Source organism: Triturus cristatus, chromosome 5_1 (genome assembly GCF_964204655.1).
Source record: "Triturus cristatus chromosome 5_1, aTriCri1.1, whole genome shotgun sequence".
In the NCBI taxonomy this organism is placed as follows: domain Eukaryota; kingdom Metazoa; phylum Chordata; class Amphibia; order Caudata; family Salamandridae; genus Triturus; species Triturus cristatus.
The window spans coordinates 392,030,718-392,053,918 of record NC_140587.1 but is presented as its reverse complement, the minus strand read 5'-3'; the positions used below and the strand labels follow the sequence as shown (position 1 = coordinate 392,053,918).

General features: G+C 39.1%; 1 long non-coding RNA gene across 2 annotated transcripts in view; it reads right to left on the bottom strand.

Moving 5' to 3' along the window:
- The window catches only part of LOC146830925 (uncharacterized), a 236,779-nt gene extending 216,671 nt beyond the window's left edge, over nt 1-20,108 (bottom strand). For both annotated transcript variants that reach the window (XR_014961211.1, XR_014961210.1), the window contains exon 1: nt 19,676-20,108. This is a non-coding gene — a long non-coding RNA (uncharacterized LOC146830925). The remainder of the gene's footprint in view (nt 1-19,675) is intronic.
- Between the last annotated feature and the right edge of the window lie 3,093 nt (nt 20,109-23,201).

The following is a 23,201-nucleotide window of genomic DNA, read 5'->3' as shown; positions in this document are numbered from 1 at the left end:
AGAGTGAGTAGTAGAAAGTAGTAGCGAGTGAGTAGTAGAGAGTGAGTAGTTTAATTTAAAAGGAACACAATGAGGAGGTTCATTTTGCCATAGAAATTATGATTAGTGAGGAAAAAAGAAAAATTAGGGCACATTTTGAGTGACTTATCAAATCCTCTTCTATTTCATTAAAAAATTCTGACATGCAGACTGAAACATGCACTTTCAATACCAGCAGCAGACTTCCCTGGTGAGCAGTAGCTTTACTACAGTGATCTAATGAGCAACTAGAGTGCTACCATTCAGAATTTATGGAAAATGTGGGACACATCTGAATGCCTTCTTGATGGAATCAAAGTAAACAAGCATTGAAAATGCAATAGGTCTCGCCCTCGCCCTCGTTTAAGTTAAAGCAATTCTGTTTGTAATTAGGTGGCTTTTTAGCTTTGCTTGTATTAGAGTTTTTCAAACTTTCATGTACATACCATGCATATGTATGCATATATGTATATGTTTGCATGAATTTATATATATATAGATATGCAGATTATATTTATATGTTTATATATTCACTGAAAAAACCATAGGTTTCACACACGTTATAGTTACGAATTAGCATTTAAAAAACCTTGCAAATTCACTTAAAAAACCATAGGTTTCACACATGTTATAGTTAGCTGGACATTTCACTCGTAAAAAACCAATGAAATTCCCCCGTTATAGTTAGTGCAGGCAACTATAACTCACGCGACCGCAATCCTCTGCTGATGACGTCAGATATTACATCACTGTATTTAGACACTTATTTACCCATGTCTTCTTCCATTAATCTTTAGCTATACATATATTACAAATATTTATTTTTCATAAAGACACATATGTCATCAGTGATGTAATATCTGACGTCATCAGCAGAGGATTGCGGTCGCGTGAGTTATAGTTGCCTGCACTAACTATAACGGGGGAATTTCATTGGTTTTTTACGAGTGAAATGTCCAGCTAACTATAACATGTGTGAAACCTATGGTTTTTTAAGTGAATATATATATATATATATATATATACACATTTTTATTACCTACTGGCGGTTGCCAGTAGGTAGTTATAGTTAGGACCAAGTTTCCACAGGAAGAACATGTTTTGTTTTTCTTATAACTTTGGCGTCATTTGATGAATCGTCATGGAATTTTCCAAACTAATTCTTCGTTCATATCAGCTCCTATGTTGAAAGTTTGGGGGTGATTCGTCAAGGGGGGGGTGAGAAAAAAGGAGGTCAAAAACGTGTTTTCTCCATAGGAAACCTTAGACAAGGCTACAGGTCAGACTGGGTTAACAGAACTACCCCAAATGTGGCAGGGAGAAGGGTCTTGGTCTAGAAAGCATGCTTTTGTTTATTTGGTGTAAATCCGTTCGAGATATCGAAATTTACAGATATCGATATTTGGGAATTCTGCCATCTGATTGGCTGAGGCGTTATGAGCATGAGCTTGCTGGTTATTGGCTGTGAACGGTTGCAACTAGGAAGTGTTGGCAGCCATTTTGTGGTTCCAATCAAGCGAGTAAGGGGAAAAACAGCAAAAAAGTAGGAAAGAGGAGGGTAGGAGTGCTGTGAGCTCTGTGGGGTGGTTAGCGTGTGCTATACAGGGAGTGTGAAGCAAAGTATTCACCCCTACCGGTGTGAAAGTGCTGTTTTGCCCAGAGTGAGATGGTGCTGAGGTGAGGTGCCGGTACATTCGGGGATGAAAGCGTGCGCCTAAACTGTGAGCTGATTGCTGTAAACTAATGTGCTCTGGGCACTGTAGCATAGTGGCCGCTGTAGCATAGCTGTGCAAGTGGTGTTAGTATGTGTTTAGACTATAGTGGGAGTGGAAAGGAAACTACTCACTCCTACCAGTCTGAAGACTCGGGGATCAAACCGTGCGCCTAAACCGTGAGCTGATTGCTGTAAACTGATGTGCTGTGGGCGCTGTAGGATACTGGCCGGTGTAGCATACCTGTGTAAGTAGTGTTAGTATGCGTTTATACTATACAAGGAGTGTTAAGCAAACTACTTACCCCTACCGGTCTAAAGACTCGAATGCAGTGTTTTAGCAAGCAGGAATAAAGAAATAATCATGAAGAATATAATGCAGAATGTTGAAATGCCACAGAAGACAAATGGTGAAATCAGGTGTGTCTAAGAAAGTGGCTGTGCGTAATAAAGCGATGGAGTCTGCAAGTTATATAAAAAGGGTCTTCATTTAAGTGCCATAAATGGACCCACTTGTGGAAGAGCTAAGGCATCCAGCTGAGGCAAGCTCCAACCGCTTCTGCTGTATTCAAACCTAAGCTCCTGCATCAGTGAATTCCACATTACATGTTACCGTTCCATGTGACATAAACAATAACTATTAGACAAGAATGACTCTAAATTCTATAATGAAAAAAAGGTAGGATACGATTACCACATGTATCCTTTAAGAAAACAAAACAAAAAATATTCCAAAATGGAATCAACAAACTTCTTAGATACCCTGGTATTCCTTTTTTGTAACACAAAATTATCAACAGCAGAACAGTCAGCAATCTGTTCTACAGTGCATTCAATCTGGTGCGTGTCAGAATTGCTAATAGTTCTACTCACATCGGAACTTTGAGGAGGAACACAAACATTCCGCTTCTCAGAAGCACATTCGGTACCCTTCTCGTCAAACCATACATTATTGTCTTCAGCCCTTTCAAAAAAACATCCTTGTGCAAGAGCTAAGGCATCGGGCTGAGGCAAACTCCAACCGCTTTTGCTGTATTCAAACCTAAGCTCCTGCATCAGTGAATTGCACATTACATGTTACAGTTCCATGTGACATAAACAATAGCTATTAGACATGAAGGAGTAAATTCTATAATGAAAATAAAGGTAGGATATGATTACCAGACTGTGCCAACCAGTTCCCAAACAATGTCTTGTTTTTTAATCTTGATCGCCAGCTTGTGAGCAGAGGCTGAGGATGAGCTAATTTGTGTTAAAGGGCTTCATAGATAACAGGCAGGCAGAGAGACGTGTGCACAAAGAATAGACATGGTTTCAAAATGGATATTGGGATTAGGCTAATTTAACAAGTAAATAGCGTATTTGCATAGGCCATACATCACCCATCCCTGGTTAAGCTGGAGACGTAATGGGCAATAATGAAAACAGAGTTCAAATGCCTGAGCATACTTAGAAAGTTATTATATGAAAATAGTTCAATTGAAGTGTACTAAAAAAATTTATAGGAAAAAGTTAAAAAAGTTGGAAAAAAATCAATCCAAGGATAATGTGAATTTCTTACAAGTCTTGGAGATTGTAGTTCAGAAGTTCTTCAGCGGCTTGAGGTGCGTAATGTTCCAAGAGGCGATTGTTGCCATCGTGTGAGAAAAGCGAAGCGATCTAATTCATATCCTCGAAGGGACAGTAATGTTCCTCGAATGTTGGAGCGGCAATTTGAATTGGCAGGCAATCTGCGATGTTGTCAAGGGTCGCACGTTGCAGGAGATCTTTTGCGGCAGTGCAGAAATCCCATTCTGCCAGGATACTTTTTTGCGTTGCAGCCGCCATTGTTCCACTGCCCGATCAATCAAGTTCATGGTTTTCAAGATACTCTATTACCTGCTGGATATCGGGAGCGATTGTTGGGATGTTTGCAAGGCATAGATCCATTCGCCAGTCGAATGGGCAAGTTTTGCAATAAAAAGATGGTTGCAAGCAGATTGCATATGTGTAAATAAATGTCATGTTGTTGCTGGCTCCGATAATAGATAGAGGCAGGCAGATGAAAAGTTGTTCCATTTTTTCACGTTATTGATGTCGCTTCGCGTAGAGGCATATTCTGTCGGACATGATTGTTACCAGAGGGAGCGCAGCCATTTTTTACAAGCAAAAATAGTAGTAGTATGGCCGAAAACAGAGTGAGAATTATGGGCACTGTTGCTGTTATTCCAGAGATGATCGAATGAATGAAGTTTGGTATTATACCAAAAACTGTTTGAAAACCTGTGACAAGGCCGGAGGAGACAGTGTTAAAAAAAAGTGCCAGACCTTGAGTGTCAGATCTGTTGAAAATTGTGTAACAATTCACAAAGTGTAATGGGAGGTTCGTATTTAAAGGGGACTGTTTTACTTGAAGTTCGTGCTATCTGCAGTCGATAAATTTCTTTTGCAGAAGTGAGGGACACTTCTGTTTGAAACAAAAGTGCTTTCAGTTTGCTCAGTTTTATGAAATCTGTTTTCAAAATAGGTATTGAAGGCCAAGTTGAACTGTGGGAGTTACTTTGTGTGGGTGGGAATAGACAGTTACTCGTTTTGAAACATTAAGGACATACAGGATGCCAGCTCACATTCCGTTGCAGTCCATGTTATTAAGAACCAGGTAACTGCCGTTAGAAAGCTGTGTGAATGTTGGTCTGATTGTGGGAGTTGGCGTGCTTTTAAGAAAGCACGCAAGATTGGGGACTGTAAGTTTAGAAGCGTCGTGCAGTTTGACATTTTTGCATAGTAATGAATGACTGCCTTTGTGGTCGCAGTTTTCACCTGTGAGAAAAACTTCTGTATCCTCTTTAAGACAGCAATATGTAAATGGGAGAAACCACTGCTCATGAATAAATGTGCTACCTTATTTAATCACATACAACATGACAAACAACATGTACACCTAGCAGATACAACAACACTACGTACTGTGGGAACCATGGCTAGCCATGTACACAAACCAAACATGGCATGGCACCTCTGCTACACAATGCAGAATGCGGGGAGAGATGGGAGGAAAGTATGTGCGTAGGTGGCAAGTGATTCTCGATTATAAAAGTATACAATGCAAAGTGTTGAGGGGATGTGCCGGACAGACTTGAGTATGCAGAGCACAGACATGTACATGTCAGCATACGCTGATGGTCTATTGAGGGAAGCGGACAGTGGACGCAACCATAATAGTACAGTCAGTAGGGAAGACTATGAAAACATAGCGCATACGTGCCACCTCCCCCCCAAATCTTTAGCGTAGTTGGCTGGCTGGGCGTACACAAGGCTAACGTAGGGGTATGAATAAAAGGCACATTTCTCTGGGTGTGGTTCTCTTTCAGAATGGCGAACGTGTCTGCCAGGTCTGCGCAGCTTACACCGCCACGAGGCTCACGCCATGAGCGAAGGTGGCTGATTGAATGATACTCTCAGTCTGCTGATACCCAGAAACCGTCATGGCCGCTGAGATGCACATATGCCCCACTGTTCACCTTTCGACACCACCGTATTTGAAAGCGGGCCCACCACGTGCCGGCGGAATCTCCTGGGCTGAGGTCTGCGAGCTCAAAAGGCTCCTGAGATCAACGCTGGCTACCGCGACACAGGCACACAGCGCCCAGCTTGACACCCAGCACCGTGGAGTGCTCTGTATACTACTAACAGAGCAGTCCAACAGGTACCAACAGTGGAACGGTGTCTTGATCCCACAATGGACGATGTTAGAACTGCATCTGAGAGTGGAGATGAAGGTACTCCCTTCAACCAGGTGCAACCAACTCTACGTCCCAACAGTGGAATGGTGTCTTGATCCCACAATGGATGATGTTAGAACTGCATCGTAGAGTGGAGATGAAGGTACTCCCTTCGACCAGGTGCAACCAACTCTCGGTCCCAACAGTGGAACGGTGTCTTAATCCCAGAATGGACGATGTCCGATATTACCTGCTGCTTGGTTTTCACAGAACTCCCTCAGTTGAGGTGCATCACACTCTGTGCTTCCGTAGCTAACTGCTGCACATGATTATTGGGCTTGGTTGACTGCAGTCGCTGGAGTACACCATGGTACAACAGGTCCGAACAGTGAAACAGGGTCTTGATTCTATGATTGATGATGTCATAAGTTTAAGTCTGTGATAATATCTGTGTAACCCCTCCGATCAGGTGCAACCAACTCCGTGCTTCCGAATCCAACAGCACGTGGCTGTGAGGCGTTAATGACCACTGCCTCTGGCCTACACTGTGGTCAGCAGGGCTCACAATTCAGATCGAGTGGTGATTGTTAAATTACAGGATCCAGTAGGCAACTAACTACAATGTCTATTGAAATATACACAATATCCTTTTAGCATACATGCTTGAAGAACTTTTTTAGATGAGTTATAGGTTTAGTACAATGACCAAATTATTCTTGATCGTGGAAAAGAACACTGAATAACAGTCTACACTGGACAGCAGAGATCGTAATTTGAATTGTTTTGATTTATTTATTGCAGACTTTTTTGTAAGTTATGTTGTTGTATTTTGTGAAGAGGAAGTGAGAAAAAGTATGCATGGATGTCTGTGCTGACTACTGCCTTCAATTTACACTGCAGACAGCAGTGTTCACAATATCAGATCGAGTCGCCAATGTAGATGATGCAGTCCTGTAGGCAAAAGACATTGCTCCAGTGCGCTCTGTCCGCACTACGCATAATTGCAGGCTCTGCATACGGTTTTTGTTGCTTCTTGTACTGCAAACAGGACAGCTCAAGTGTGGGCCCTTGCTGACCGCTCCCTCTGGCCTACACTGCAGACAGCAGTGTTCACAATTCAGATCGAGTCGCTATTGTAGATTACGCAGTCCTGTAGACAAAAGTGCGGTCTGTCCGTACTACGCATACACATCATCGCAGGCTCCGCACATGCTTTTTGTTGCTTCGTGTATTACAAACTGGGAAGTTCAAGTCAACGACACGTGGCTGAGGGCCCTTTCTGACCGCTATCTCTGGCCTACACTGTAGACAGCAGTGTTCACAATTCAGATCGAGTCGCTATTGCAGATGTAGTGTTGTAGGCAACAGACATTGCTCCTAGTACGGCCCGCCCGCAGCATCGCTGACTGTGCACATGCTGAATGCTTTTGATGTGGCTATCGGAGTGCACTACAACTGATGGACCCTTTATGGTACAATCTTTTTGTGTATTATTTCAGATCTACTGCCTGTATCTCAGTATACCACAAGTTATGGTTCTTTTATGATAGAATCTTTTGTATATTATTTCACATCTACTGTCTCTACCTTACTGCAGCACAAACTATTGACCCTTTTATTATTGAATCTCTGTGTGTGATCCAATGATTACTGTTGTAGTTGATGCTAGCAGCAACCATTCCCTGTGGGCTGGTTTACACTCACCCCACACGCATCCAGCACAGACGTCACTGGATATGTGACCCTGCTAATAAAAAGGAGTCGAGCGCACTTGCCCGTACCCACTTCTACTATCTACCTGTGTCCGTGTGTTCATTATCTATGCATGACACTGCCCCTGGGCCGTACCACATTACATTGTGCTGTGGACAGCATATGCAACCATGTTACCTCTGGCAGTGGGGAAAACTTTGGTTATGTAACTTTTAGGTGCATGGCTATCACAGGTGGAAGGCTACTTTACAGACCATGAATATTGATGAAGATGATGGTTGCATTTTGTGTGTAGTGTAAGATATGTATACATAGCAAAAAGTTTTTTAAAAAGCTCTCTAAGCAGAAGAGGTGTGTCTCATCAAATGCTGTAGAGAGAATGACTAAAATGAGTGGCGTTCTCCAACTGCTACAATGGTAAATGTTATGAACTGCTACAATGGTAAATGTTATGAACTAATCAAATGCTTTTTTTTTTTAAGGTCACATGGCAATCGCGCACCCAGTGCGCAAGGAGACCGCACCCGACACGATTTTGAGAAAACATATTTACCATAATATAAGTTTATTACAGTTAGAAATATATAAATGTTTAAAATATTTTAGATTATTGCTTGCTCTCATATACACTTTAAATTTATTTAGATATAGTTTTGAGACATAAAGAAACTAGCACACTGTCAGCGTTTAGGACAGATTTCTTAAAAGAAAGGCAAACCTGATATCAACTGCATTAGGAGCGTGTCTACAACAATCAATAAGTGGTTGACTGGCCATCTTTAAGAGTGTCGTACTGAGCTATGAAGCCCCGCTGGGTGGAGTCAATGCTACATAAGATATTGCATAAATAAATGTAAGGGAGCTGCTAACTTTGTTATTCTGTTCAGAGGTGGGGGTCTGTCCGTTAACTGAGGACAGAATAAGAAATGGCAGCTAACACTTCTTTGAAGAGGCGACCCCTTTCACTGGACCTATTTGCCTCTCTTATCACAAGACTAACCTCTCCAGCCACCTTTTCAGATCTCTTATCCGTCACCAGCGGCCTCCGCCCATGCCAGAGACATTAAACCTCTGTTTGCACAGTTGGGCCGAGTGTCTGGTGTCAAAGGCCAGCTGGTTATATTGGACCTTGTTCACAGGGCCTTGGCACCCACTTTGAAGAGAAGTGAGGCAAACACGTCTGCATCCTGCAGCCAGCCAGCGGAGCATGGTTCGAGTCACTGCTTGCTGAGCCAGAGGCAGCCGCTGCACTACAGAGTAACACTTTTGACACGGATGCGCACAATGATAAGCATCGCGTGCATGCGAGCGTCTGGACAGGTCAGGCAAAGGAAAGTGTGAATGCAGGCAGGCAATCATATGAAATAAAAGCATTTACAAATGCAATAGGACTCGTATTTACGTGAGTCCTATTGCATTGTAAACAAAAATGTGGGCGCCAAAGAAGGCAGGAACGGGAGTGGGTGGGGGGATGGTGGTGGTCAGAAAAGTGACGGACTTTGGAAGGGAACAGGGGGAGGCACAGGAACAAAAGAGTTGCTGAAGTAAAGGGGCTGTTAGCCATGGAAGGATAAAAATAACGTCATGGCAGTAAAGAGGCGGGGCTAATACGCCGGCAACCAATGAGAATGCAGCATTTCAGATTTGAGCCAATCAAAAGCATGAGCAGAAAGAGGGCAGAGCTTCCCCCACAATACTGTATTCAGCATCTCTCGCCGAAACAGCGCATACGCTGCATAGGCGAAACCTAAAAATGAGGGAATGGCAGACCCGGCGCAACACCACATGTCTATGATGTAACACAGGGCCTGGCAGCGTGCACTCATCGCATACGGAATACACAGCCGGCGCGACCCCATATGTATATGACGTAATGCGTGACTTGGTACCGTGCACCCGTCGCATACCAAACTAGCAGCTGGCGCGACCTCATACGTATATGATGCTAGGCGGGACGCGGTGCCAAAAACCCATTGGATACGAAATGCGCATCCTTTACGAGTTTAGCAATATGGCGGATAGGATTCACGTGCTGATGGAGCTTGTACACTACCTGTACCGGACTCAAGTTCTCTCAAAACAAAAAAGATACATACTTTTTTTGAAGATATAAAACATTACATAATTAAAAAAAAAAAAAAAAAAGGGTAATAGAGTTCCAAAATATTACAAAAAAATATAGGTTTTATAAATATTAAAATATGAAATTAAATTTAAAAAACCTTTGAAATTCACTGAAAAAAACATAGGTTTTACAGACGTCATAGTTAGTTAGACATTTTACTCATATAAAACCAGAGAAATTCGCCCGTTATAGTTAGTTGAGCTAACTATAGCTCGTGCGCCCGCAATGCACTGGTGATGAGGTCACATATTACATCACTCATGTCATGGTCAGTGACATCACTGATGACATCTCAAATGACATCACTGATGACATCATCCACGTGATAATATGATGCACATACTGATGCTCGAATATAAACTTTGATACACGCACTCTAAAATACAGACTACTATTTTTGAAACCCTACACACAACAATCCAAGATACTACATACCTCCCACTGTTTGCTAGGTCGACACACACATCCAGTCATTATAATATGCACTCATACACCTATACATACAGTCACACTCCACCACTCATCCATAGAGATACTCAAACACGTAGTCAGTCATGCAAAGAATCAATCACATACCCATTTACTCATGTATATAGTTATACACACTAACTCCATTATTTATACACACACCACATCGCTTATTTATGCTGATACTAACACATACTTACTGTCTTATACAATCACTGATACAAGCAGACACTCATTTATACACCCACTCTTCAAATAACTTACTCTCATGTATAGTCATTCATATACTCCAACACTCACATATACTGCCTTAAAACATATGTAGTTACTCACACATATACCACTGAGACATTCATTTATTCACCAACACACCCATACACACATTAACTCAACCATACAGCCCTTCCCAGATGCACTTTTGAATCCATACAACCAGTGAATCACCCACTCAGACATCTTTGCATAGAGTCACACCCCCCCACCCATACAGATACACAGACAGCAAATCAATAACCCCTATAGACACTCATGTAGCTACTCACCAACTCATGTAGCCGCTTACACACCAACTGAGAGACTAATACAGACTTTCACACAGTTTAGTCACTAAACCATGCATTCAGTAAGATACGTTCAATCACTCACTTATACAGTCAGTCAAGTACCTACTAAATAATCAATTTAGGCACTTGTAAATCAACTCATTCTTCAATACACCTTGGCATAGATATATATAAAAAATATTGAAACTTTACAGAAATACACATTCACTAGATGATGTCATTTGAGATGTCATCAGTGATGTCATCAGTGATGTCATCAGTGATGTCACTGACCATGTCATGAGTGATGTAATATGTGACGTCATCACCAGTGCATTGCGGGCGCGCAAGTTATAGTTAGCTCAACTAACTATAACGGGCACATTTTTCTGGTTTTATATGAGTCAAATGTGCAACTAACTAGAACGTCCCTGAAACCTATGTTTTTTTTGTGAATATATATATATATATATATATATATATATATATTCACTTAAAAAACCATAGGTTTCACACACATTATAGTTAGGAATTAGCATTTAAAAAGCCTTGCAAATTCACTTAAAAAACCATAGGTTTCACACATGTTATAGTTAGCTGGACATTTCACTCGTAAAAAACCATTGAAATTCCCCCGTTATAGTTAGTTCAGATAACTATAACTCGCGCGACCACAATCCACTGCTGATGACGTCACATATTACATCACTCATGACATGGTCAGTGACATCACTGATGACATCATCCTTGTGATAGAGTGGCAGTCGCGCGAGTTATCTGAACTAACTATAACGGGGGAATTTCAATGTTTTTTTACGAGTGAAATGTCCAGCTAACTATAACATGTGTGAAACCTATGGTTTTTTAAGTGAATTTGCAAGGTTTTTTAAATGCTAATTCCTAACTATAACGTGTGTGAAACATATGTTTTTTTTAAGTGAATTTGTAAGGTTTTTTAAATGCTAATTTATGTATGTATTATTATATTTTTTATATATTTATTTTACAATAAACTAGCTATGTATATAGTTATAGATTGACTGTATCCTGTAATATGGAATGGCTCAGCTCTTTTTTTTTTTATTTGGATAAAGTTGAACAGCATACTTAATATCTTCTATAAACTTATAAACAGTTTAAAATGTTTTTTTTTTTTAAGGTTTTATCATGGTGCCTGCACCGTGCGCGTATGGTGCACGCACCCCGCGATTTAAAAAAAATATATATGTTTTTTTCACCCTTCGGGGTCCTTCAGGGACCCCCTGACAAAGGCTAGGGGGTCAGGAACTCTCTACCCTGCCCCCTTTTCACGTTCTCCACCTTTCTTTTTCACTGTCACGCACAAAATGGCGGCCGACACTTCCTGATTTCGAACGATTCGAATGTTGACTGACATGTAACCACCAATCAGAATTACGCTCGCGCACGTTAAGGTGCGCGCACCGTGCGCGCACGGTGCGCGCTTATAGATATTTATGTACTTTTAACTGCAATTTTCTCAGGAACTACTGAACAGATTGACACCATATATCCAAAAGGCACATGCCTGACCTGAGGACTACCTCTTTGCCAAATTTCAATTAATTCTGTTCAGCCGTTCGGGCTGTACCTTCGACTAAAGGTCCTATGGGAAAATGCATGGGGAAAACGCGTTTTGGGACCCCCCTTTTATCTCGGCCCCCGCTTGACGAATCACCCCGAGACTTTCAGAGTAGGAGCTGAGCGGAGCGCCCCATTAGTTTCGAAAATTTCGCGAGGATTCGTCAACCGGCGCCAAAGTTATTCAAAATAGAATTTTCAGATTTCCTATGGAATCTCGGTCCTAAACTATTACTATCTACTGGCGACCGCCAGTAGATAATATATATATATATATACACACAAAACAATAAGCAATACCCTTTCAGGCTTAGAGTGCCGCATAAATTATGCAAAAAAAAGCAGAGAGTTCTGGGTAGCTCCAAGTTTAGGAGGAGAGAAGCTAGTGTATAGAGGAACCTACAACACCAGAGACACTCTGAATCAGCTCACCTCAAATGTCGTTTTTTCTAGCAACGTTTTTAAGCATAGGATTAGCACAGTGCCATCCACTCTGTATTTGGACAATATATAGAGTTTTAAATATCAAATTGCAGAAATATTGGGAAAATATTTTTGTGATACAAAAGTATTGTGATGTAGAATATCGATTATTTAGGTAAGTGATATTGTTTTTAAAAATATTGTTGATGTTATTGTTTTCAATAATATAGTTGTAAAAATGATAGTTTTTTAATTATCACTATGTGTGTTAGTTTATAAATAAATTTTATATTAGTGTTTGTATAATTGTTAATAATATTTTAAAAATTGTTTTCAATTTTAAGTGATTTATACTTTTTTATTAACTTGCTGATAGTAATTCATATTGTCATAGTGGGTTGCTAGGTTTGTAAGGGTGTAGGTTGGGTAATAAATTAGGTAAAACAAATTAATAATGTATTTATTATTCATTATTTATTACTAAATATATTAACTGTGCAACAATTAATTTTTTTAAAGTTATATATTTGTGTAAGCTGCTGAATGTGTAGGGGTATTCAGTGGGAGGGTAATTAAGTAATATTAATTAACAATTTTATAATAATTATGTAACAGATTATTAATTACGCAAATTGTGTAATCATTTTATTACTTAAGTTAAATATTAGGTGCAGCTTGCTGGGTTTGTAGAAGTAGAGGTTGGTAAGGCAATTATTAATTACGTAATAATTAATTCATAATTTATTGATCTTTAATTAATTATTATGTTAATTGTATTGCATTTATTTATTTAAGTTATACTTTAAGATTGGACTGCTAAGTTTGCGTGGAGTATTGTGTAGTAAGTTAATTAAGTAATGAATAATGGCCAATTTGTAAAATGTATAATTACCATATTGTTTAATAGTAATTGTTTATTTTATATATATATATATATATATATATATATATATATATATATATATATACACAATGTATTACATTAATAAAGTTAAATTAAGACTTTTATATTTGTTATAAATATCAGGTTTATGTTTCATATATATTATGTGCTTGAAGTGAAGTATTTTCCCTACTGTTATTCAGAGCCTTACACTGGGAGCACCCAGTATAAGTCAAAACAATGTCCTTTCAGGCTTAGAGTCCTGTATTAAACATGCATGTGAGAATAGTAAATTTAACCCCTCCAAAGTCCAACACTTTCCCTACTGTTGCACAGACTGGAGTGGGAATAGTAAATGTTACCCCTCTGAACTCCAATGCTTTCCCTACTTTTACACAGATTGCAGTGGGAATAGTATAATAATTATCCCGACTTCAATCCTTTTTTATATTGTTTATGTATATCTAATATTATTATTTGTTTAATTGGTTATTACTTGTGTGTGTGTGTGTGTATATATATATATATATATATATATATATATATATATATTTAGTTTTAGTTAGATTTCTTTTCATTTTTAGTAAATGTCTTTATTTTGTTTATTAAATTAGATAAATTTGGTAATTTATTTAAAGTCTTGCATTTGATGTGGTAAACCTCTGTCACCAGAAGTTATTATGAAAAACACACTCACTCGGGGTCCAATTCCTTAAATTTTTCATTTTGTGAAAATGGCAATAGCCATGCCCGATACGTTTCGGTTCGAGCCTCGCACCTTGATCACGGGATATGTTTTTCTCACTCTAGGACAAACAGGCATCATTTATTTCTATATGATGAAGCATTTCCTGTTTCCTCTCTCGCATAGCATCATGGTATTTGTAGGGCAGTGCATTACTTTTTATAAATTATTCATGATTTTTTTGTATATTTTGGTGCCAATTACGATCCGGCAAAAACCGGGTACGAACCGTCGGTCGGAGCGTTTTCTCCGTCCGACTCGTACCCGGTCGTAAAACTTCACAAACATGGAATTACGATTCGCACGGAAACACCATTTCCGTACGAATCGTAAAAAACACCTACCGACGAAAATATACATACGAATGTGCTCCGGGAATGCGGCGACGTGACGTCGGGACGCTGTCAGGCAGCGTTTCACGACCCAGGAACCACGATTCGAACCGACAGCAGTCCGGACGGCAATATTTTCACGGCACCAAAAAAGAGCCGGAAAAGCGAAGTACGTCGTGAAACGACCAGAGTAGGTGGCCCGGTATGCGCCGTACCCCCCCCCAGCCCCTGTACGTATGCGCCGACCCCCCCCAGCCCCCCCCAGCCCCCGTACGTATGCGCCGACCCCCCCCAGCCCCCGTACGTTCGAGTCGTACCCCCCGTGTATGTACACCCTTGTACGTGTCGAGCCCCCGTGTATGTACACCCTTGTACGTGTCGAACCCCCCCCGTGTATGTACACCCGTGTACGTGTCGAACCCCCCGTGTATGTACACCCGTGTACGTTCGAGTCGTACCCCCACCCGTGTATGTACACCCGTGTACGTGTCAAACCCCCCGTGTATGTACACCCGTGTACGTTTGAGTCGTACCCCCACCCGTGTATGTACAGTGCGTACCCCCAGCGCGTAGCGCTGGGGGTACGCACCGTACATACACGGGTGGGGGTACGACTCAAACGTACACGGGTGTACACACACGGGGGGGTTCGACACGTACACGGGTGTACATACACGGGGGGGTTCGACACGTACAAGGGTGTACATACACGGGGGGTTCAACACGTACAAGGGTGTACATACATGGGGGGGTTCGACACGTACAAGGGTGTACATACACGGGGGTTCGACACGTACAAGGGTGTACATACACGGGGGGGTTCAAAACGTACAAGGGTGTACATACACGGGGGGTTCGACACGTACACGGGTGTACATACACGGGTGGAGGTATGACTCGAACGTACGGGCGCTGGGGGGGGGGGGGGTCGGCGCGTATGCGGGCACATGTCTCCATGGTTGCTATGGGAGTTCGGTGCGGACGGTGTTTTTTCCATACGGTTGTAACATCGGACGCACGGGATGGATCGTAATTCCTCGGTCGGACTTCACTTTTCACATTTGTACGGTAAATCGTCCGTGGACGTGTCGGACACATTTTCCGACCCGAGGACATGTGGGAATACTTCCCAATGCGATTCGTATGGACTTTTTACTATGCGAATCGTAATTGGCAGTTTGTACGGTACTTGTGCGATTCGTACGGTGAAAAGACCGGATACGAGTCGTACGGGGAATTTTTTTACCGGATCGTGATCGCCACCTTTGTGTTTAATAAAACCCAATTAGTTTAAAGTGTTTCAGTGCTTACTAGTGAAAATATTTTAAAGTGCAAATATATGTCCAAAACAGTGCACTAATTTAAAATGACATTATAAACAATTGTTTCAATTATTCTAAAGAGATTTTGAGACAAAGGAAAAAATTCTGTATGCAATAGCTTTTTTACATTTTTGCCATTTCGCTTAATTGTTCTTCAATCTCTCCTCACTAGTGAATGTCCATAAAGTTTTGTAACACATCTATTTCTTATATTTATACAAAGCTTTCAAATATTTTCATTTTTATTATAGAATAGTTCTATTTTTGAGGTTCCAATATTCTTTTTGGTTTATTCATCACACCGATATTGTCATTTTTTTTCCTTTTCATTTCTGCAGTTAGCCATTTCTCTCAAGTGAAAATTACAGTTCTTGGAAACCAAATGGTATGTCTTGAAGGTTGCCGATCAAGCCTTAGTATAAATATTTTAAAGATGTACATATAATTCCTTGTCTTGATTCAATCCCAAAGGTGTTGAAGTGCGAAAAGGTACAATGTGTTTGGATTCCTTTCGTCTTAGTAATCTCTCATGATTACCCCCTTTCCAGATTTGGGACTTGTTCAATTGCATAGAATTTTAGTACTTCCCATTTGCTTTCATGCATTTTCTCCATATGTTTTGCAATTGCGTTGGACCGGTCATTCTTTGTGGTGGCTCTGATATGTTCCAATATGCGTTTTTTGATTTTGCATATCATGCTCCCAATGTACTTTAATTTGCAGGGGTATTCCACTATGTAGATGACATACTTGCTCTTGCAAGTTATATGTTGCTTGACTTTCCATTTGACTCCTTTCTTGATTTCCTCTTCTTTCCTGTGTACAGCAATTTTGCAGGCTTTAAAACTTTTACACAGCCAAAAATCCTTCTATTTCGGTCCATGACTTTGTTTGTTTTGCTTTGAAGTGGCTGTGTGTTAATTTATCACCAAGGTTTGGAGCTCTTCTGTAAGTAATATTGGGATGATTTCCTATAAAGCCTGATGCTGTGGGGTCTAATTTCAAAATACCCCACTGTTTTTTGATGACTCTTGTCAGTTGATTTGTTTCTGTCGTATATGTTGTTATCAGTCAAATTTTTTGGTATGTCTTCTATTTTTGTTTTGATGGAATTATTTAAAATCTGTTTGTTTTTTGCTTTTTGCTCTTTGTAAATTCTTTTCAACAACTTTTTTGGGGTAGTTTCTCTTTTTGAATCTTGCTTGGGCTGCCGTGCTATATTTTTCACATTCATCATCTAATGAGCAATTTCTCCGTAACCGTAAAAATTCACCATATGGTATGTTCCATTTTTGATTGGTTGGGTGAAAACTGTTGGCGTGGGGAATTGCATTTGTGGCTGTTGATTTACGGTATAGTGTACTTTGTAAGGTGTTTCCATCTACATAGATTTGAGTGTCTAAAACTGTTATTTTAGTAGAACTGATTTCAAATGTAAATTTTAGGTTAGCCTCGTTGTTGTTCAATATTTGAAAAAAGTCAGCAAAGTCTTCCTTTGACCCATCCCAAACATTAAACAAGTTGTCGATAAACCTGAGCCATAGAATTATTTTATCAACATATACATAATTTTCAGACTTCCAGGCAATTTTCTGTTTGAACCATCCGATGACCATATTCACAAAATTTGGGGAAAAATGAAAAGCTCATGGCTGTTCCTTTTATTTGCCTAAAGTTGTTTTTATTGAAAGTAAAGGTGTTATTTTGAAAGCATAGAGAGATCATGTTGATTAGCATGCTGTTATAGTGTTGATATCGGATATTTTGTTTTCCAAGAAAAAAACTGCACGCATTAATTTCTATTTGATGTTCAATATTCGTATACAACGAAACATCCATTGCTATTAATTTATATTCTGGATGCAACAATATTCCTTCCAATTTTTGCGGAAAGTCTGTTGTGTCACGTAAATAGGAGTTGAGGTATTTTACCAATGGTGCCAAGAAAAAATCTATGTAGTCAGATATTGGTTCTAATATCGACCCCTTTGCAGACACAATCGGTCGGCCCAGTGGATTTCGTAAACTTTCATGTATTTTCGGTAGAACATATATTGTCACACTGTTGGATTTTCGACTGTCAGATATTTCTTTTCATCTTCTGTAATTAGACCTTGACTTAACCACATTTTTAGATTTTTATCTAGTATCTCTTCAATTTCTTTTGCTGGATTGGTGTTTAAGATTTGGTAACAAGTGGTGTCTTCAAGTTGTCTATTGGCCTCTTGTACATAATCTTGTTTGTTTTGGATTACTATGTTACCACCTTTGTCCGCAGGTTTTATTTCTATGGTGTCATCCTGCTGAAGATCTCTTAATGAATTTCTTTCCAGTTTAGATAAATGATCTGTTTGATGTTGTTGGTTTAAATGACATAGGTCATGTATTATAGCCTCATGAAAAACATCAATTTTATTTCCTGGTGGCAAGGTTGGGAAAAAAAATGATTTTGGTTTTTACCACTTATTCCTGCACCAAGAGGGGGAAATAGCTCATCCAGATTTTCTGAGTTATTTACATTTTCATCATCCCCCATTGTTATCAATGTTTCAAGGGCTTGTCTATCCTCTACCAGTAGTTCACTTGCAGGCACTGTTTCTGACATATCTCTTGTTTGTGTAGTTTTTTCTGCAAAGACTTTTGTCAATTTGATCCTTCTGATGTATTTGTATAGGTCTATGCTTGTTTGTGCAATTTCCAGGTTGGTATTTGAGCAGTATTTGAGGCCTTTCTTCAATAGGTTTTGTTCCATTTCCGTGAGTTTTCTCTCAGATAAATTGATGATATTTAATTCCTGAGTGTCTGTCTCATTTACTTCCTGAATTGCTTGGTCTTGCCTCTCGTTGTCATTCTGGGGTTTACCCCATCTTTGTCCTCTCCTTGTTTTCTTGCTCCTCCCCTGCCCCGTCCTCTTCCTCTCCCTCGACCGCTTGGCTTGGTTTTTTCCCAATTTTGTTGTTGAAGAGCCATGCAAATTTCTGTTAAAAAAGTGATTTTCTTGTTGCTATTTGTTGTTCTGGATGCACTTGCCCCTTCATTTTCACTTGCGTCAGTGCTTGTCAAAGATTCATAGCTTGCGAAATCTCGGTTTGTTGTTTCCAACTGTTCCTTGCTTCTTTGATGCTCAAATTTCCTTGCAAAAGTGAAAATGCGCCCCTCCTCATAATCTATGTTATCTCTCTGGGACTTTAATTGCTTACATTGTTTGACTCTTTCGTCATGTTTTTCTAGATTTCTTATCATTTCTTTCTTTAATATTTTATGTTCCTCAGAAAGGTCTAATTTCGTCAGAGATTCTTCCAATTCCTTCGGATCATTCTAGATCTCACTGAGCGCTTTTTCTGCATGTTTAATCAGGATCAGTATTAGACCCATTGAGGATCCCAGGATGTGCTCCCCCAATTTTTGCAGTAGTATCTTGATGGCTGGGCATTAACGAAATACGCAAACCTCGAGGAATTCGTTTCACTTGCGTGTATTTTTTTAGGGTTATTAGTTCCAACCATTTATTGATCTCCTTTTTAGATAATCTTTCCCAATATCTCAGAGTTTCTTTATCGTCATTCGGATTTTTTGTACTAGGTTTTGTTTTTAGATTGAATGCACTTGGATTATTTGCAGACTTGCGCTAGTTCCGCATTGCGCTTTGCCTCTCTTCTCTCCATGGCTATTTAGGTCACCTTTATTTACTTTAAACACTTTTTGTTATTTGGATCCCGAGTTCTGTTATTAAAACAGTTCTTTTTTACATGCAATGTTCCAAAACGTTTTTTTGACTCGCTTTTAAGAATACGTTATTAAACTGGTTTGTGTATTCTTTGATCTTACGTTCTGTTTTATTCTTCGGTATTCCCGAGTCATTTACTAATGCCTTTTGCTTGATGCACAATTGTTTTTGTGAACATTTTTTTAAATAATAAAATCCACAATTCCAGTCTTACTCGACCTGAATGTCAATGACCTCTGTTAACCTTTCTTAGTCAGTGGTGCACCGTTTTTGTGAATTATCATCAGAGCCCCTTTCCACGCAAATAAGTTGTCAGTTGCTTATAAACTGATGAAAGATAAAGTAAAGTTGCCATGTTCCGCTTACCTACTCAGCATGGATTTGGCCGAGTCTGCTTCCCTTCGGTCTCAGTCTCGAGCTTCTTCCTCCTTTCGGCCAGACGTGCCGTGGTTTCCGTTTCTCCTGTTTCTCTCCCACAATGCTATGACAGCTTTTCAAATTGCGGTGGCTGCCAGAATTCAAAAGCGTTTAAACAAACATGTCTCCTCCAAAGCCCTTCGGTAGAACTCGGGTGCTCTTGCTGTGGGGCGGTGCGTTCTCTCTCCGGCAGGGCAGCCGGTCAATATTGCAGCAGGGTACCTCTGTCACCCGAAGTTGTTAAAACGCACTCACTCGGGGTCCAATTCCTTCAATTTTTTATTTTGTAAAAGTGGCAATAGCCATGCCCAAAGCGTTTCGGTTCAAGCCTCAAACCTTGATCACAGGATATGTTTATCTCATTCTATGACAAACAGGCATCATGATGCATTTCCTGTTTCCTCTCTCGCATAGCATCATGGTTTTTGTAGTGCAGTGCATTACTTTGTTTATTAAATTAAATTAATTTAGTAAAATATTTAATGTCTTGCATTTGATGTGTTAATATTATATATATATATATATATATAGAGAGAGAGAGATGTAGATATATAAAGTTATTAATTTTACTCTTTTTGAAAAAAGTAGTATAATGTTTTTGACATGATATTTTTGTATCATGATATTGTTATGACAATATAATGGCACTTCAGTCCTTGCTCTCAAATTTTGTTGAATATTTGTAGGAACTCGGCCTCCGAGCAAAAACCTTTATCATGATATGTGAGAGAAATAGTAAGAGATGTGGAGATATAAAAATAAATTATACATACATTGATTTCACCAACACTTTTTCTTACCAGGGGATTTTATTCGATAAGGACGGTTTATGGAATAAGGCCTTTGCCAACAGGAAGTTACAATTTAGCAAAGCTTGCATGGCCCTCAGAAGTTTTGCGGGATGCTTGGGATCTAACCCACCTGAAGTGATGATGACGATTTACAAAGCCAAGTGCATTAGCATAGCACTCTATGAGGCGGGACTGAGGGGGCATGAAAAATGTACAGACGTCCAAGTGGTGGAAAAGGATGTTTTTTAGATATTTTCTGGCAACCCCTAAAAGTGCATCAGTATACGTATGCCACACTGAACTGGGCGCTCAATTCATTACAGATGTAATAAAGTTGCAGCCAATTTTACTTTGGCACCAAATTTGGACTTCAGAACATACTGGTCTTAACCAAGCTATAATTGGGGACTGTCTTAAATCACGTCTATACTCATGCATCTCGTGGCTTGCCTATGTGCAATGCTTTTTCTGCGATATGGGCCACCCAGAGATTTTTGAGATGGCAAAAACATTAGTCACCTTTAGTAGAAATATCCTGAATAAGGAAGGAATGATACACTTGGAAAACCTTAGATTGTTAACTGAAGCTGCTAAACCTAGCGTCAATGACAATTGATTTTAACCACTTTTAACTTGCAACCATATCTTAAAACTGTATTAAATGGAAGGCATAGGTTTGTTTTGACCCGCCTTAGATTGGACCTATTTCATCAACTAATTAGTTTCCCAAAAATGAATGACTGGTCTGGACACCTTGGCAAGTACCCCAGCGATAATACAATGCCCGAAAACACTATGCACGTGGTTCTTTTTTCAAAATTGTACAGTCAACTTAGGAAACGCTATATATTACAGATAATTAGACCACTATGTTTTACACAATGCTGCCCTGCATATATATTTTTGCAATCACTACCTACCTTAGAGATCTTTTGTAGAATGTCATTCTCTTTATAGGCATTTTTTTATGTCAGGAAGAAGATCTCACTAGAGCCTTCCTAGAATTGGGCATAGGGTACAAACTTTCCATGGATCTAAGTATTGTGATCAATGTACTCAAGGGAAATTGGTATTGAAGTGTAATGTATTGCACTTTTGCACTTTATTATCGAATTAGAACTATGTACCCAAGGGCCGCAAAAGATGGAGGGCATGGCAGACCTGTAAAAAGGATTTTATCCACCTTTTCTTGTATTGGCCCTGCCCAAGCATAGGCCAACAGCATTATGGGAACCTGTGCCTTTGTGCTTCCTTATCTTGAATTAACAAGGAAAGTGTTTTATATCGGAGGACCTTCTAAATATGTGGGTAGGATATGCAGTAAAGCTTATGCTTGCTGAAATCTGGCAGTTATAAGATTCAACAATACGTTTAGTGTGTTTTCTTCTAATGTATTGCACATATTTTGTTCTATGATATGAATTGTATAAAAGATGTTTGATGCTTTTATGGATGTTTTTATACTTCCAAATAAAGTTATGAAAGAAAGAAAGAGAGAAAGAAAGAAAAAAAGAAAGAAAGAAAGAAAGAAGAAAGACCGATATTATGTCATTGATCCATCCACACCAAGCTGTAAAATGACAAAAGCTTTTTTTCACTCCAGGCACAGTATTACAGCTTTGGATTGGTGAAATACCATCCAAGCTAAACTGGAATGAATGAAAGCAACATATGACATGTGTTTCAGTATCTTTATAGATCTTCAGAGAGATTTAGCTTTTTTAAGATACAAGGGGGCACCCAGTATAAGTCAAAATAATAACCTTTCAGGCTTAGAGTGCTGTATTAATTATGCATGAAAGAAGCAGAGAACTCTGGGTAGTTTCCAAACTTTAGGTGAAGAGCAGCACCTTAGTACAGTGCCAAGCCAACCTGGAATGAATAAAAGCAACCCCTGACACGTGTTTTGCTATCATTATAGCTCTTCAGAGAAGTTCTAAAAAATTTAATATTTGTCAAAAATCTGTTTTCTATTAGGATGCATATTATTGGTATAAAATAAAATTAGAAAAATTAAAAAAAATCTAACCCAATGTTTAATAAGAGTAACATTATTAATTTACTTATGTACAATTTTGTATTTTTTTTTTGTAATTTTGATTTGAATTGTAGAAATTCATTACTTTTTTGTAATTGTAAGTTTATTTTGAAAAATATACTTTAAGTTTATAAAAATATAAAAGATATTTAATTCTTTTTTATTTTGTGATTTGTAATTATGTAGTAATGGTTTAGAGTTTTGGAAAGATTGAAGAAGAATTTCAAATATATTGTAATTTGTAATTGTAATTAAATGCTTTTTTTCTATTCTAATATTTTAATTTTTATATATAGGTTTGTGGATTTTGGTTAATTTGTTTATAGATTAAATTACATTTAATTGTATAATTAAAAAAATTGTATGAGTATGGATTATTGATTGTGTTTTGAAATTGTTTTATTTGTAATACTTTGTTTAAAATATGTTATATTTAACTGCATATTGTAAATTTCAAATCTATACCATCCAGCACCATTTTTAAATATTATTAGATTGCAGTGGGAATAGTAAATGTTACCCCTTTAGTTCCCAGTGTCTTCTCCAAATTGGTTTGGATTGGAGTGGGAATAGTAAATGCACCCCTTTTAGGCCCTGATTATGAGTTTTTGATGGAGCAGTGGCGCAGCGGTGCAAACCGCCGCCT